Source organism: Capra hircus, chromosome 23 (assembly GCF_001704415.2).
Source record: "Capra hircus breed San Clemente chromosome 23, ASM170441v1, whole genome shotgun sequence".
NCBI lineage: Eukaryota > Metazoa > Chordata > Mammalia > Artiodactyla > Bovidae > Capra > Capra hircus.
In genome coordinates, this window is record NC_030830.1 from 35,112,755 (window position 1) to 35,130,402 (window position 17,648).

The 17,648-nt window shown below is 48.0% G+C and overlaps 1 protein-coding gene across 3 annotated transcripts in view; it reads right to left on the reverse strand.

The window, feature by feature from the left end:
- Positions 1–9,017, reverse strand: part of DAAM2 (dishevelled associated activator of morphogenesis 2) — a 130,730-nt gene extending 121,713 nt beyond the window's left edge. For 2 of the 3 annotated variants that reach the window (XM_018038892.1, XM_018038890.1), the window contains exon 1: positions 8,953–9,017. The gene's annotated coding sequence lies outside the window, so the exon portion shown is untranslated. Of the gene's footprint in view, positions 1–8,235; positions 8,660–8,952 lie in introns of those variants that run through there. The other variant, XM_018038891.1, reaches the window with a different exon arrangement.

Sequence of the window (17,648 nt, forward strand, 5' to 3'; positions counted from 1 at the left end):
GCCAGCACTGTCTGCTGCCGGGAACCAGTCCTGCTGGGGGCTGGTGCTCTGAATGCAGGGTCCACACACCTGCCCATTATCCTAATTGTAGGATGTACCATCCTACACTGCCTGACTTGCCCTGTCACCCATGTTCTCCAATCCAGTGTATCAGTCTTTGACATTTCCTGCGGCTCTCCCTACATATTTAGTGATTGAAGAGACCCAAGGAGGGAAGACTCAATCTGATGAGAAGGAGGGGGCAGCCACAGGGACTGATGCTCAAGAGCTTTCCCAGGGGACCAAGACCACACACAGCATGGAGGCATACCCAGGATGGTCACAGGCTAGGGGACAACACTCACTCATCTTTCCTGGGTGATGGATGCTTGGTATGTTAGACTCAGGTACCCAAGCTGGTGGTCACCCAGGATGAAATCACATGCAATAGCTGACTAATTGAAAAAAATAATAATGATGAACTTTGCTGCAAGAATGGCATGATCTCAGAGATGTAGGGCTGTGTGCGTCTGTATACTCAGCCGCTCAGTCATGTCTGCCTCTTTTGCAACCCCTCCGGGCTTCTCAGTTCATGGGATTTCCCAGGCAAGAATACTGCGGCAGAGATTGAATCTGTGTGCCCTGCGTTGCAGGGGGATTCTTTCCCACTGAGCCACCTGGGAAGCCCCTGTGTGTGTCTAGGCATATAAAGAAATCAGAAAAAATAAACGGTTCCATTCACCATAGGGATGACCCTGATAAACGGTCAAAAGAGAAGAAATGTATGCTGCAGAGTAATACACAGAGATTCCCTTCCAGTGAAAAACAGTCAAACAACAAGAAAGTGAAAGCGAAGTCACTCAGTCGCGTCCGACTCCTTGCGACCCCATGGACTGTAGCCTACCAGGCTCCTCAGTCCATGGAATTTTCCAGGCAAGAGTACTGGAGTGGGGTGCCATTTCTGTCTCCAGGGGATCTTCACAACCCAGAGATCAAACCCGGGTCTCCCGCATTGTAGGCAGACGCTTTACCGTCTGGGCCAAGACCCCACCATAATAGTATACACGCCTGGAGTAGCTGTATGGACAAAGATAAGGGAGGATGAATTCTAGGCTGTAAACATTAATTCCCAGGGTGTGGAGGAGGAGTGGAGATGCTATTCGCTTTCCACTTGTCTTTTTGTATCTCTGAGTGATATTGATTCACATGTTTAAGCAAGAGAGAATTACCATCGTAATTCTGAAAAATCAAATAAATACATTTTTAAAAAATTATTAACATGGTGCTACGTGCATAGTGAGACCTACTATTAACAATACGATTTCATTCCCTGTCTTCCTTGCCCTCTTAGACATCAGCTCCTTATTGCCCATTTGGGGTTGCTCAAAGAGGAAAATTTAATTTAAGGCTGACATGCTTCCATGCCTTCTCCATCATTAGAAAATAACAGTTTTAATGTTATTCCATATATGACATATATTTGCCACGAGTATACATCTGCCACTGAAATCCATAAAAATTATGCAACACATTCTGCGTTCAGATGGCAATATTGTGAATTATCTGCTGTTTGCTATTACGCGTGACTATGCCTCTCTTTGCTACCGTGATAATGAAAGCTGACCGTCCCAAGCCAATTCCCAATTATCTTGGCACGTACACATGAAAAGCCCAGAGAAGCCAAAACCCAACTTCTCACCGCATCTGCTGACAAGAAGTCAGAGGGTTGGTTTCAAGTTTCTTCCCTCTTTCCCTGTCCCTGGCTACCCCTTAGGAGAGGTGCTCCGAGGGCAGCAGCTACCACGGCACGGAGGATGAGGACACAGAGCTTCCACGCCATCTATAAACTGGACGGCTCTTCTCCATCTGGTTGGCTCTGGGGATTTGCTTTTGCCATCTCATCAGCACCCGGGCACGGACCATCGGCATTCCTCAAGAGTTAACTCAGCTGTCAGAGTCGAACCAAGAGTTTAATTGACACTGGCTACCAGGTGTGGCTTCTAAAATGTAATTCAAGTTTTATGAGCTCCAAAAGACTCAGTCCTTCCTGGACTCCGATGTCACATGTTAGATGTTACGTCAGAGCTGCCTGCTAAGTTTGCAGAGTGAAGAGGGAGTGACTGGGCGGGGAGGAAAGCCTGGAAAAGGGAGTTTGGGAGAGAAGGGGCCACCAGAGCAAGGCTGGTAGGACAAATAGCCCCAGGAAGGTGGGCCATCGAGGCAGAACAAACTGCAAGCAAGGGGACAGAGGCGGGACATGCCTGTGACTAAGCTCAGTAAAGCCCAAGCTAACCCTTTCAGGGCAGGGTTGGGGGGGAAGGGGCTTCCCAGGTGGTGCAGTTGGTAAAGAATCTGCCTGCTAATACAGAAGACGAGGGTTCAACCCCTGGGTTGGGAAGATCCCCTGGAGTAGGAAATGGCAACCCACTCCAGTATTCCTGCCTAGAAAATTCCATGGACAGAGGAGCCTGGCAAGTCTACGATCCAAATGGTCACAAAGAGTAAGACAGGAGTAAGCCACTGAATACAGCAGAGCACTAACCCTTGAGGGATGACGGAATCGACGGCTGACATAGCCACATAGCCATCAGCCAAACAGCACCTCACTCGCACACCAGGAGCCTGTCCTGTGTTATCTTAAAAAGATCCCCTTTACCTCACAAACCTCACATTAGTCCTTCTTCCTCACACCAGCTTACCAACTGATTATTTTTTTCCCACCACACCCCTTATTCTGTTAGTAATACTGGATTTAGATTTTGACTTTAGTTTTCCCTCCAATTGGCTAGTGGCCAGGAATTACAACCACCACCACCACAGGGATAGTAAACATTGATTGAGTGCTTACTCTAGGCCAGGGGCTGGCAATCTTGGCAACCATCCTTCGAGAATGGTAGCATTTATTAACATCCCCATTTTTCAGATGAGGAAACTGAGGCTCAGGTGAACTAATACACAAGGTCTTACAACAGGTTAAGTGGTGGAGCCAGGATTCAAACATAGATCTGATTCTAGACGCCGTATTCTTGACTACCAAGCTGCAACAACCTTGCCTAAACTGTATTGGTCTGTTCACACTGAGAACCAGGGCAGGTAAACCTCTAACCTGTCTGTCAGAGGGCGAGACAGTAAACATTTTCAGCTCTGCGACCCATACAGCCTCGATGACAACACTCCAACTCCACCCTTTTCTCATGAAAGGGGCCACGGATAACACAGACAGAAACAGCATGGCTATGTTCCAGTGACACACAAGGCTTGTTTCACTTACACCACAAGGTGACGGGTTGGACTTGGCTGCTGGGATTGTCAGCTCCTAATCTATGGCAGTCTGTTCATTCCTTCAGCCAACATGGGCCAAATGTCCACCTTGTATCTGGCATGTTCTAGGTTCCAGATAGAGGGAGAACCACACCAGTTTCCACTGCCAGGGAGCTGAAATCCTAGTAAAGATGTTTCACCTGTGCCTGATAAGACTGATTCCTCACCTTGGTCCACTTCTCGCTTCCCTTAGACCTATGGCTCTCAACTCATACTTCACAGCACCTGGGGCCCTTGCCCCAGAGATTCTCATTTAATCAGCCCGAGGAGGGCCCAGGTACTGATAATTTGACAAGCTTCCCAGGGGATGGGTTGAGATCTACTGCTTCGGTAGCTGTTGGCCTCCTGTTTTTTCCACTTATTTACGATCTGAAATGGGGAAGTCTTTTAAGCTCCCCGCTTTGAGTTCTAAAATGTAGATTATACCCGTCTCGTAGGATTGTCATGAGGATAAAATGAGGCTACATGCTTTTCAAACATGAGGTATGACTGTCATCGTGCTGTTATCATTCAGCTTTAATGCTGGGTCCTACATCAGTGATTTCCCTCTCCGGTTTTGACCTCAATTCTTTGAACCAAGACAGAGTTTGGGACTTCTAAACCAAGCTCTAGAGGTAGCTCACTAATAGCTCAGGTTCACGGGTGAGCAAGTCGGTGGCCTTTTCCTTTAGGCTAGTGGAGCCTCGCATGGCGCTGCCACTTGTCTGGCATGGGGAGGGCTGTTCTGTGCCCCACTTTTGTAGTGAAGGTCTCCATCTCCAGGCAGAAACAGCTGATCTTTGAGCACTGTTGCGAAGCCTTGGATAAGTGGCTTATTTACTTTGACACATGGACAAATGTCCAAATCCAGGTACTTTCAAGAACTAGAAAGTGAAGGGCATTACCATTTCGCTGAACACTGATCAGTGTGCTCCGTCTTTGCCATATACTATTTCATTTCACCTTCAGAACAACCCTTTAGAACACTTACTGTTCTCATTTGACAGGTGAAAAAGACTCAGAGAGGCTCAACAGCCTGTGACCCGATGGTTCCAGGACTGGACTCACACCTGGGTCTTGCTGACTCTTGCACAGACCCGTGGGGCATCCTACAAATAATTCAGCTCCTCTGTAGCCAGGATTCAAAGAGCTACCCAACTGCCTCAGGTTTATTTTTCTCGGTTTTCTCTTTCCTTTTCTTTTTCTGAAGCAGGTGGGGGGCTGGGGGGGTACCCAGAAAGAACCCCACAACACCTGCTAATGCCCATAGTCTGACAGCCTCGCTTAGCACTAGCAGGATGACCCACAGGTCCAGAGAAAAAAGCATTTCCTCCCTGCACAGCATTCGGATGGTGCAGTTTTATAACCTCATAATGAAACAAAAAAAAACAAACAAACAAACCAAAAAAATGTGAGGAGAGAGTTTGGAGAAATAGATACTGCCAGGAGTGAGGAATTCACCGACCCCCAATCTGGGCCATCTCAAGAGTAGTTGGCCACTGGCTGAGTCTCTTAAAAGCTGAAAAGTCATCCCAGGCCACGGTTAAAGAGAGAGCTTGAACAAAACAGAAACAAATGTGATCTTCAAAGTCTTAAATGTCAACTTGAAGGATAACTGAGCAGCACTGAGATGGGCCAAGAGAACCTGCAGCTGCTTTCCCCACATCAGATGGTCCTTCAGTCCTCTGAATTGGCCACCCCACAGGGCTAGACGGCGCGTCCACTGGGGGAGGGGGCAGTCTCCCCAGCCCATACCTGCCAAGCTGTTTACAAATGGCTAAAGCTTCCATCTTTACCACCCATCAGAGTCTCCCCTCTAACCCTGAGGAGCAGTGACCGTCTCTGACCTGGGCCTTGTCCTTCAGGATGCTTTCTTCTTGATCTTCCCGCCCCACTCCCACCTTCCCACCCCATCCATACAACCGGCTCCGCTGCCCTCCTCCCTCTCAAGAACTCAAACACGAGAGTGATTTCCAGGCCAGATATCCAGGATGCCTGGTGTCCCCTCCTAGCCCTCAGGATAACAGAGCAGCCACGCTCCTGGATAATCCCCAGTGGCTACTGTTTCTAGAGGGAGGAAGTAAGGGTGACCTGAGCCCTTGAATCTCCACCCAGGTGTCTTCAAGAACGGAAAACAACACAGCCAGATTTGGAGAGGGGTCCTATCCAAACCACGTGGGTGGCTGATGGCTAAAAAAAACTAGAAAATAAAATTATGAGATTCCCTTTATGAAAGGTCTACAACATTCCTCGCTCTGTTTTAGCCACTTTGTATAAGTACCATGTTTGTAGCAACCTTGAGCAGTATCACTCTCGTTTCACAAGTGAGGGAACTTAAGCTCAAAAAGAATAAGTAATGTATCCCAGGTTACTGCTTCCCTGGTGACTCTGGTAAAGAATCCACCTGCAAAGAAGGAAATGCAGGTTCGATCCCTGGGTGAGGAAGATCCCCTGGAGAAGGAGATGGCTATCCATTCCAGTGTTGTTGCCTGAAGAATCCCATGGACAGAGGAACCTGGCGGGCTACAGTTTATGAGATTGCAAAGAGTTACATGACTGAGCGCGCATGCCCAGGTTACTAATTCTCTCCCAGGAAGACGGCTCTGATGTCGGTCCTCTTTCCATTGTGCCAGGCTGCATCTGAAGTCCAGAGCTAAAGGACACCAGATCCCTGAACACAGAGACTCTAGTTGTGGAGACTTAGGTCAACTCCTGTCAAAGCAAAGGACACTTTCCAAGTGGTTCTTTCTGCCAGGTGCCTTTGACCTTTCGACCTTCTGGAGAGCCTGAGAATGCACCCTAAGTATTCTGGTCTCAGAGATGCCCAATGAGCTGGTCAGAAGCTTGAGCTGATAGACGGGCCAATGAGAAGGCTTCCATATCAGCCCAGGTATCAGTGGTCTGAGAATCCGGTGAAATGTTCCCCTGAGCAAACTCTAAAGGGTCAGGATCTCACTGACCCTCCAGAGAGGATGATGAAAGAACTGAAAGGCCAGATCTCAGCCTCAGTTGTCCCTGAGGGGTCCTGTGCTGGGACAAGAGGCCACCCTAGACTCCAAAATTTCTTTCTTTTTTTTTTTTTTTTTTTTTCAGTAAGCTCTGGGAGATAGTGAAGGACAGGGAAGCCTGGCATGCTGCAGTTCATGGAGTCACAAAGAGTTAGACATGACTGAGCGCCTGAATAAGACTCTGGGATAGGTCCCCTCCACCCCTGGATAGTCAGTCTTCTACTTGTCCATGGTGGGAATGAGTGGGGATGTTTTCAGTCGTTACTTCCATCAGCTCCACTGTGAGGCCAGCCCCTGCCTCCCTGATTATCTTTGCATCTTCCTGACCACCTACACTTCACCCTGCCCTCTTCTTTATCCCTGGATCCCAGGCTCTTAGTCATGGCAACAGTTTAACCTGTTTTGTGTCAAAAAAGAAAAAAACTTTGGTGACAGGGGGCTGGGAAAGAAGACTGGGGAGGAGACTTTTTTCCATAGAAGGCACTGGCCTTTCAACCTCCCCCACAACCACCAAAACTAAAACCCTCCACCTCCACTGGCCTTTCTCCTGGTCCCCCCCTTACACCCTCCCCCTTCTCGAACTCCTCACTCTCTTCTCAGTTCTGAGGTCCAGGAGAAGTTTCTCTCCTCTTTTTGTCCTGATGGGGGCACGAGTATTCCCTCAGCATCTGAGGATCTGGAGGAAAAACCCTGGAAACGCAGCTAGGAGTTAGGAGCTGGACTGTGCAGCTACCAGGGAACCAGACAATAATAGCATAGTTGTGTGTTTTGTTTTTTTTTTTTAATGGCGAGATGAAGGTCGATGCAGCTCCCAGAGCAACCGAGAAATGGCCCGTTTATGCTTCCAGGCCTGAGGCCACGACCATCCCCACGCGGTCGCCAATGCATAAACAGGCTCCTACACATGCATTTCGCGGCGGGTACTTTTGTTTAGACGGCCCTTAGCGTGATTTCCTCCTCCTTCACTGCCCTCAAGTTAAAGACAGACTCCTGAAGTTAAAGGAGTCTAGAGCTGACTTGCTGTCTGTTCAGTCTTACAGCTCTTCTCGAGGGGTCAATTTGTACAATTTCTAAAACCCTTCCCAAATCTTCAACTTCCTGTGGGTCCGTTTTTTATATCCACATTTCCTCTCTCTCTCTCTCTTTTTTTTTTTTTAATTCTCTCCTTTTTTCTAGGACACAAGGAGAGTCCAGTAATCTTCCTCCCACCCAAATATTGCAGGTTGGTTCTATTGCAAAATATAAAACCAGAGGCCCGGGTAGGATGACGCTGAAAGGGCTCTCTTTGTGGTCACTGGTTTGCTGAACAGCTATGGACATCCAATGTGCGCATTGGGCAACCCCAGGCTAGCGGATCCATACTGCCCCGCTTCCTCCCACACTCAAAGAGCACAATTTCCCCTCTAAGACCTAGGGAAAATCCATTCCCTTCTTCAGCCAACTTTTCAGGGAAACTCAAGAAACTGACACCGAACTTGGAAGGAGGAGGGGGACACAAAACCTGAAACTATTTAAAGATAGAAAGTTGCTCTCTTTCCCTTGTAGGTTTCAAGGAACGTCTCCAGGGACTCTTTCCTGGAGAGGTGTTCCCCCTCGCCCCACCCCATCTTCCTAGGGACTTTGCAAAACCACCACAGCACTGTGGAAAAGTGGCCAAGGCAGAGAGAGAAGAGTTAAATCAAGCCCAGACCTCAACAATCTGTGTTCAATTTTGATAAAAATCTCTCTCCCTCTCCCCCACCACCCCCCTTCCTCCACCCCACAACTCAGACATGTCTCTTTATGTTACGAGCTTGCATCTTGTTTGGGGGCACCGAGGGGCTCCCAGAAAACCCCCATCGGCCCCCACAGTGGGCACATGTGGCAAACACATCCATTCCACTCTCCGGCACGGCTGGACACAGAGTCCTGCCCACCACCTCCTTCTTCTCCTCCCCCTTGCAGTTACCTGCCTCCAGCCCAGCTCCTTCGTTCGGGTTAAGTCAAAGCCCCATTGCCCCGCGCTGTCAGGGCCCCAGCAGGCGGACAGACGGGCAGCAGCCGCAGGTGCTGGGATTCCAACTCAGGACGCCTTTCCTGGGACGCTCCTTCCCTCTCCCAGGTCCCGCTGCTTCTGAGAGCAAGAGGCTCTCCGCTCCCCACCGCCCCGCCTAGCCTGCTGGCCAGGGGCCAGGCTTGCAAGTGGGAGCTGGGGTCGTGTGAAGAGTTAAATCACCCAAAGGCAGGCACAAGCGAACCGGGAAAAGCCACCACCAAAATGTTGTCCGTTTGGGGGTCACCGGCTCTGTCCACTTACGACAAGAAGGAATCGGATTTCAAAGCCATAAACATTCTTTTTAAAAGTTTTCCGAAGACATTTCCTGTGTCCAGATGTGCCCATCCAGACAGACCCGACACGCACATCACACCCGCCGGCACCGACGCGCTCGCAGCCCCCGCCTCCCCACCCCGGAACTCCGCTCAGAGATCCTCGGCGGCTCCTGCAAAACACTTCGGGGACGCAAAAACAGGCAGCCGGCGGAGCCGCTGCCTCGCCAAATCCCCTTTCAGCCTCGGAAAGAAAAGTAGAGGAGGAGAGAAGTGGGGAAGTGGCCCGGAAAGCCTCCCGCGGTCCCCTGGCCCCCCGGACGCGAAGCGGGGAGGAGAGCGGGGCGGCCGTACTCACCCCGGGCCGCCCATGGCGCGTCCTCGGCTCCCGCAGCCCCGCGCCCGGCTGCGCGCCCGCCCGCCTGCCGCGCCCGCTCCGCGCTGAGCCGAGCCGAGCTCGCCGTCTCCCGACCGAGACCTCGCCGCTCCCCCTGGGCCGGCCTCGCGCCCGCCCGCCCGCCCCGCTCTGACGTCAGGCGTCTTGGAGCGGGATATTTATGGCCAGGATACTCTGCATTTTCCCTAGGTAGAGTTCTGATTGCAGTTCCTTGGGATTTGTAATTTTCACACTTTCAGACAGAAAGCAGCGGAGGGAGGGAGGAGAACGCAGCCCGCAGGGCGAGGCAGACAATGAGGGTAGCTGTTTTCCAACTCTGGCAAAGAGCCTTCTCAGGGCTTCCTCTGTTCTGGAAACAGAGAAGGGGTCAAGGAGGCAGGAGTAGTGACCTGAGGCGGTGGGTTTCTCCTCGTTTCTCTCCTGGTCCGAGCGGGCTGGGAGGTCAGGTGTTTCGGCCCGGGGAGCCCTGCGCTTCGCTTCCACCAGGTTCCTTCACGGGACACTAAGTCCCAGGAAGGTGCTAGGACAAGAAAGGAGATAAATCAGGAAGAACAGAACAGCTAATTAGAAGCCCTGGTCCACACCCTAACAACTTTTCCATTTCTTCTTTGGGAGTGGGTGTGTAAAAAAAAAAAAAAAAAAGTTTATTTTTATTAAGTTATGTTCCACACTCCCTGCCCTTGTATAGCTTTTCCAACTCAGTACCAGTCAATTCATCTTATTTCATTGCTTACATATAGAGTTTGAGCCATTTATAATAGTCCTTATTCATACTTTATAAAATGGCTTTTAATTTTTTCTTTTTTTCCTTAAATGTGATTGTGATCCATCTCCTTGTCTGGACGGAAGTTGCCTTAGTCAAGAACAGCAGTCTCCTCCATGACTGGCACCTTCACCAGGATGGAGTCTGGGTTGTTTCACTCTCCCAGGAGTGAGCAAGCAGATAGAGCCCACGTTGGGTGATGAGCCAGGTGGAGTTTTCTGGCTGTTCAGGTCTGGATTCTGGATTCTGATGGTTGTCTATTTCTCTACCTAGCCGAAGAGGTTTGGGGACATGGCTTGGTTTAATGGCCATCTTTCCAGAGTAGAGAAAAAAAGAGAGCATAATGCTTTATCCTACTTGGTGCCCAAGGTTTGGAGAATGAACTGAAAAATGAGATGCATGGGATGCAAATCACGTGTTCAGTTGGATAACATAAGTGTGTAGGTATTCAACTCCCCATTAAGGAGAAGGAGGATAACCGCAAATCATCACTAAAACAACACAGCTCCAGCGAGCGTTCTGTTAGCCCAGATGGGGTAAAGGTGGGGGTGTGTCTTAACCACAGTTACAGTGCAGCGGGGACTCAGGGGCTCGGAATGTGTTTACCCCTTTGGCAGCAGCTGGTTAGGGCTGATTGCCAGAAGGAGCCAAGTCTCGGGACTGGGCCTCTTGGTGGGAGACAGCCAAGATGTTTTGGTCCAAGCCACAGAGAGCTCAGAGCCCTGCTGTTTGGCCACTGTCTGGCTGCCCTCCTGAGCATCATGCCCCACAGCAACATCTCTCCATCCCCTTCCTCCCATCAGGGTTCCAAGGTGAACTCGGCTTCGTGGTGGACACTGCACATTGGCTTCCAAAATCCCCTCCTCCCTTGCCTTCCTCAACTAAAGAAACTGGAGGTCTACAATAGTCACCATCCCAGACACCCTTGTAACTAGAGATAGCTGTGAAACCCATTTCCATCCAGTGAGGTTGGCATGCAGAAGGCAGGGGTCAGCTTCCACAAATATTCTTTAAGAAAAAGTCAGATTCAGATGGCATGCCCCTTCAGCCCCTTGACAGCCCCTGTTTCTCCTTCCTCCATTTCTTCTCTCTTAGGATGTAAATATGATGTCTGGAGATACAGCAACCATCTTGCAACCTGAGTTCAAAAACCACTCACTTCAGAATGGTGGAGCGGGAACATAAAAGGAACTAGGGCCCTCGATGACATCTGTACGTGACTGAACTTTCCTCTGACTTCTTGTCAGGTGAGAAAAAGAAACTCCTATGTGTTCCTGTTATAATAGTCGTCTTATGTTTCTTTTACAGCCAAACATAATCTTACCTGACACATTTCCATCAATCCACCAAAATACAATATTGGAACGATTCCTGAACATTAGCTCACCAGTATGATGATTCCTTTTAACTTTATGTATGTTTAGTCCCTCTGTCGTGTCCAACTCTTTGTGACCCCTGTAGCCGCAGGGGTGGTCTATAGCCCATCAGGCTCCCCTGTCCATGGGATTCTCCAGGCAAGCATACTGGAGTGGGTTGCCATTTCCTCCTCCATTTAACCTTGTACTGACATTACTCTTTTCAAAGCCTATCTTCATATATTCCCCAGCAAACTTCATAATTTGGAGAAGTATCACAATAACCTCCATTTTTCATATAAGAAAAGAAGCCAGATTTAATAGATATCCTGCCCAAGATCACACAGTCCACAAAGTAAGGGACCCTTGAACCCTAGCCTAGTTCTTCCAACTCCAGTTCTGCGTATTTTCTGCAACACCTTAAATAATAAAACCACAAAGCCCAGTGAAGATGCCTAATCCATACTAAGTCTATTTCAACCAAGATGCAAGAGACTGAAAGTAAATTCTGGAACTAGAAGGTGCCACAGTCCACATGGGGAATTGAGTCCAGTCCATCGTCTCCCCAAATCCCCCTCACCTTCCAGCTACCCTCTGATATCCTGCCCTGAATCCCCATCGTTGCTCTTGCTAAGGTCACATGACCCTTTAGTTGAATCGAGTCTTGGCATCTTCATGGTCACGCCCTGTGAGATGCTTAGAGCATCCCTTTTTTGAAGCACTCCCCTCTTTCAGGGACATCTTAGCACAACAACTTCCCATGGGTAGTTTCTCTTCCCGGTCCTTCTTCCACCTGACTGTGGATGTTCCCCAGGGATCTGCCAGCCACCTTCCTTCTCTTGCCGGTCACCAACTCATCTCATGCGATTTCATCCTTTCTCGTTAGTTCTACCGCAGGCTCCGTGACTGTCTGGGAATGTCAACCATCATCTCAACACCCAGATCTACATTCCAACCACCATTTTCCTCTCAGTCTTAACCCTGCTTTTCCAACTGGTTTTGCCCAGCATATGGTGAGTAGTAAATAACTGGTATATGTTTTAAATTATTATTGTAAAAACGATGCAGAGAAGTGACTAAAGCATAAGAGGATTTTGTGACTGACTCACTTCTAGGATCGGGAGCTTTGGCGTGATCATCCTCCCTTGAAGACCCCACAAGCCAATCTGCTTGTCTCCAGCCATAAGAAAACGCAGCAGAATTAATGGAAGTTAGCAGACCCTATAAAGAGGCAGACCTAATGAGAAATAGCCTCATTAACTCCTTTTTACATGTATATGTATGGCTGAGTCCATTTGCTCTCCATCTGAAATCGTCACAACATTGTTAATTGGCTAGACTCCAATATAAAATAAAAAGTCTGATAAAATTAAAATGTCAAAAAAAGAATTTACTCCTTTTGGAATTAACTCTTTTTAGAATAGCCTCATTAACTTCTTCCAGGCAAAGTGAGAGACAGAAGGGATTAAAAATGAGGTGAGATAGGGCCAGTCAATCCTAAAGGAAATCAGTCCTGAACATTCACTGGAAGGACTGATGCTAAACCTGAAATTCCGATACTTTGGCCACCTGATGCAAAGAGCTGACTCATTGGAAAAGACCCTGATGCTGAGAAAGATTGAAGGCAGGAGGAGAAGGGGACAACAGAGGATGAGATGGTTGGATGGCATCACAGACATGAGTTTGAGCGAGCTCCGGGAGTTGGTGATAGACAGGGAAGCCTGGTGTGCTTAGGACTGGAAAGAGTTGGACCCGACTGAGCAACTGACCTGAACTGAACTGAGACAGAGCTGGAGACTTAGAGGTGGTAGGTGGGAAGCATGAGGAGGATGGGATCAAGGGAAGAGGCTGTGTACCAGAATATTCCAGGTCTAAGGAGAGGAGGAAAAAAGACTCCATCTCTCCCCAGGTAAGCTTACTCAGATTCTACTGGGAAGAAGGGCAGGTGAAGCTTATAAAATGCATGGCTATCCATGCTGAGGCTGTTTTGAGGTTATTGAGTCTTGAAGACTCCATAAAGTGGGAGGGGCCCTTCCAAGATCATCTGTTTTCCCCCTACCCCCAACACTATTGCACACAGCACCCTAATGTAGGGAGGGTGGAGGGTAATCGCTTATGCTCAAGACTGCTCCAAGGGTGGGGGTGGGGCCCATCTTTTTTCTCCTGTCAGCCACCTGTATATCCCAGGAATATGGCTCTGTGTGGCACACCGCTCATCTAGAAAATTCCACCTGCTTCCTAAAGGACCCCCAAACAATTCAGCAAGCTTGTCCCTGCATCCAAAGCCAACTGTACACTTCCAAGGCCTGGCTAATTCGTGAGAGAAGTAGGCATCACAAAATCCCCTCCTTGCCCACTTGCCAGGGCCAGACCTCCTGGTCCTATACCGCACAGGCTCCAGGAGCACTCAGCAAAGATCTTGTAAAGGATCAGTGAGAACTCCATGAGTAGCCATCCAATCAGTACAAAATTGCCTTCCCCAATTCACACTGACAGGCCAGAGAAGATGGTGATAAGAACTCAGGTGTTAGAGACCCTGGTTAAATCCCCACCTTGCTTCCCACGGCTCTGTGAGCTGCCTATGACAGGTAACTTTCTGAAGCTTAGTGTTTGTGATGGTTAACTTTACATGTCAACTTGGCTGGGCCACATACCCAAGTATTTGGTCAAATATTATTCTGGGTGTTTTCATAAGGGTGTGTTTTGGATGAGATTAACATTTAAATTGGGGAACCTCTATAATGTAGGTGGGCCTCATTCAGTCATCTGAAGGTCATGCTAGAACAAAGGGTGTCTTCCAGGATGCTCCCAGCAGATGACATATCAGCCCTGAACTGCAACTCTTCCCTGGATCTCCAGCCTGCCAGCCTCCCACAATTAAATGAGCCAGTTCCTAAAAATCTACCTGTCTGTCTATCTACCTATACACACACACACATATACACACACACCCCCAACCACCACCCCCCCCCCAATTGGTTCTGTTTATCCAGAGAACCTTGACTAATACAGTTTCTCAACAATAACATGGGATGAAGAACATTCCATCCCTAAAGGATTGTTGACAAGGTTAAACCAGGCAAATGGATTGAAAGTTCCTACTCCAGTGAGTTCTTCTAGGACTGGGGAGAAAGAGGAACCCTCAGAGTTGTGAGGTCCCTCTCATCCCACCCCTGAGGCCATCAGAATCCACCTTCGGACCCCAGGCTTTGCTCAGGAAAATGCCAAACTCTGTCTCAAGGGCGTTGGTAATGCCGAGAGGGCAGAAGAAGGCTGTGTACACTGGGCCCAGTTCAGCACAGATATATAACACCTTCGGTGTTTTGTTCATGGACTATTCTGTCTCTTTCACTTATGTTTAGGGGTATAGTCTCCATTGATTAGAACCAGCCTCCTGAACTTCCATTATCCAACAGTAACTTTTTTTTTTTTTTTTCAAACTTTTTATTTTGTACTGGGGTATAGCTGATTAACAAACAATTGTTTTGATAGTTTCAGGTGAACTGCAAAGGGGCTAAGCCATGCATATCCATGTACCCATTCTCCCCTAAACTCCTCTCCCATCCACGCTGCCATATAACACTGAGAAGAGTTTCACATGCTATACAGTAGGTCCTTGCTGGTTATCCATTTTAAATTTAGCACTTAACCAACAGTAACTTTTAAGACTACAACTAAAGAAGGAAGGTCAGGTTCCACAATTTCTTCCTGGAAAGGACATGGAATTAGGACGTGAACTCCCTGAAAGATGTTTTAGGTTCTCATCATGGTGTGGGGTTGTAGAATGGCCTCAGAGTATGGCATCAATAAAAGCCTGGTTTCTAACCCCAGCTCAAGATCTTACAGCTAATTAAGAGCATCATTTAGTTTCTCTGGAAAAATATGGAATAATAGGAGGATCAAGCCCATGGTGCCGGAGTGAGGATTGAATTGCAGAATGTTTGTATTACAGATGGCCATTATTCTTACAAGCCTCTTCCTCTCTTTGCCCTTTTCCATCTCCACCCCCACCCCCCACCACACACAGCTCTCCTGTTAGTTAATACCAAGAGTGCACTTAACATTAACGTACAATTCACCAGGTTCCTGGCATCTAGCTCTCTGCAAATATCTTTGCCTGGAGTTAAGAAACTTCCCCTGGCTCGGACATGACCACACCAAATAGGCAGCGATTGGAAAATTGGGCCCGTAAAAGCCATCTCCTTCCGAGACGCAGGACAGCATTTTTGAGAAGCCTGCTCAGGTTGTTTGCAGCGGCTTTGAGGGTCGGCTCTGCTGCCTTGCCTACGTCAGAACCCTAAGTGTTTAACCACAAGACACACAATCCTGGGACATTGTGGCGGCAGCCGTCCACCCCCACAGCAAGGCAGGCCGTGCGTGCATCTAATCCGGTATGTGCCCCTACTCCCATCCCCAGCAGAGGCCAGACAGGCTCCACACCTGGCCAGATGTGGGATGGGATATGGCCCAGTGTGCAGAGTACTTCAACAGCTGAGAAAGGGGGTGGAATTCCTTCCTGATCCCCCTAGACAATGTGTGATCTGAGTCTAGGGTCCCCAGCCTGGGGAAAGGCTATGCCCACTGGTAGCCCCAGCAGCTCATGTTATTTCTGGAGATGAAGTCCTTGCAGTTGGGGCTGCCTACAAACTCCCATGATGGTCTCACCTTTGGTAACTCAAGACTCTTTGAAGAATCATGCTCAGGGCTGAGTGCTGCAATCAAGTTCAAGGTGAAACTGTCTTTTGAAATGTTTGAGAGAAAGAAATTTTCCCACCTGACCCTATACTGGGAATGGAGATGGGGAAAACACACACACACACTCATTTTTCTCTGTTGAAGAATAAATGGAGGCTGCTTGGAATCATCAGGTCTGTGTGACTTTGGGCTGACACATGTGTGTGTATGCAACTGAGCAGGGACCTGGGGGAGGCCCAGGGACATCAGAAGAAGCATAACACGTTTCATCATTCAGTGGTTTTGTCTTTTAAAGGAAAGACCTTAAACATGGTAAAGTGATGATGTTAGGAATCTGTTCTTAATTACCACTCAGTAACTTGGCAATCTGTTTTATCCCATTCATTTCTTTTGGAAAGTTCTCAGCGACTCATCTCTTCAGCTGTGTGTACACAATCATACACAGAAATAAAGAAAGAGAAAACCCACCCTGGTTGCCTTTGGAAAAAGCAAGGACATCTAATGAATCCTCCTGCAGATAGTCATGAGCACAGATTTTTAGATATTTTGGCGGAGTTTCATAAACACAAAATAGGCATATTTGACGGATGCATGTATGTGGTTTTGGGCTCTAGTGTAGGGACTTTTTCTTAGTTTCTTTAAAAGAAAGAAGCAGGAGCAGAAGCAGCAGCAAGACACTGCTTCACTGATGCTGTTTATTCACTCATCCCGCTAAGTCTCAGGCATTGTGATAAGCCCTGGAGATGCAAAGTTGCATTGGATGGGGTTTCCATCAATTAGGATTTTAATCTAGTGGGAAAGAAAGCTCAACTTCCTGCAAGGTAAAAAATACATGAAAGCACATGAAACTTTCAGAATCACGGTGGATCGGATGTAGTGAAGGTCAGTAGTAGATTGCCTGCCTTTGGATGAAGAAGAAAATACCCTTCCTTTCCACTGGTACCTTCCAGGCCAATTGTGATTCCAGGCCAAAGTGCAATTTCCAAAATGCATTCTATAGAATGCTAATTCCTTTCAATGGCTTGCCAAACAAGGCAGAGGGAGTGTTTTTCATGATCAAATAAGCTCAAGAAAAACTGTATATATTCTACCCACCTCCACACACACACACCTTGAAACTTCACAGTGCCTGTTAGCATCTGGAAAGTTCTAGAAGGTCCACAGCAAAAGAGATCTCCAGAAACTTAGCTCGGCACAGTGTTCCCCAAAGTTCTTTCCTCACAGGACCTGTTTTTCACATAACCTCTATGAACATCCCGTAACTTTCAGAAACATTGTTTAGTCTGAAGGGGACCAGAAGAAGTCTCTAAAAATAAACACAAGTGTAATGGGATGCTGAATTGGAATTTTTAATGAGGCAGCAAGATGCAATAGATAAGAAATTCTCAAATAATGTTTCATAGTGAGAAGCAGATTTTCAAAAGGAAGTATCTGGGAAGTGCTTTCATGCCTCCAGAAACTCCTTCCGATAAGAAGAATCAGAAGCATGAAAGTTGAGAAAAAATATAACGAGGAAGATTTCTCTGAGATGCCTGCACCAAAATTCCTTCCCTTTACCACGCCCTCAGTGAGAACAGCTTGAGGGGGATGACTCAAGGACCTATGTGCTTCCTGGAGTTGGGAATCGTGGACAGTGTCAGACTCCAGCCTGGAAATATGGAAGGCAAGACACAGATGGTAAATTGATTTGGTGGTGGATCAAAGGAGAAAAGTTGCTTTATTGGGAAGGCTGGCACTCTACGTTTGCGAGGACAAGGGTTAATACATGTGTCCCGACAACCATATGTGGGCCACATGGGTGAGAAAGTGAGCCAGGAGACATATTTAGACCTTATCAAAGAGAA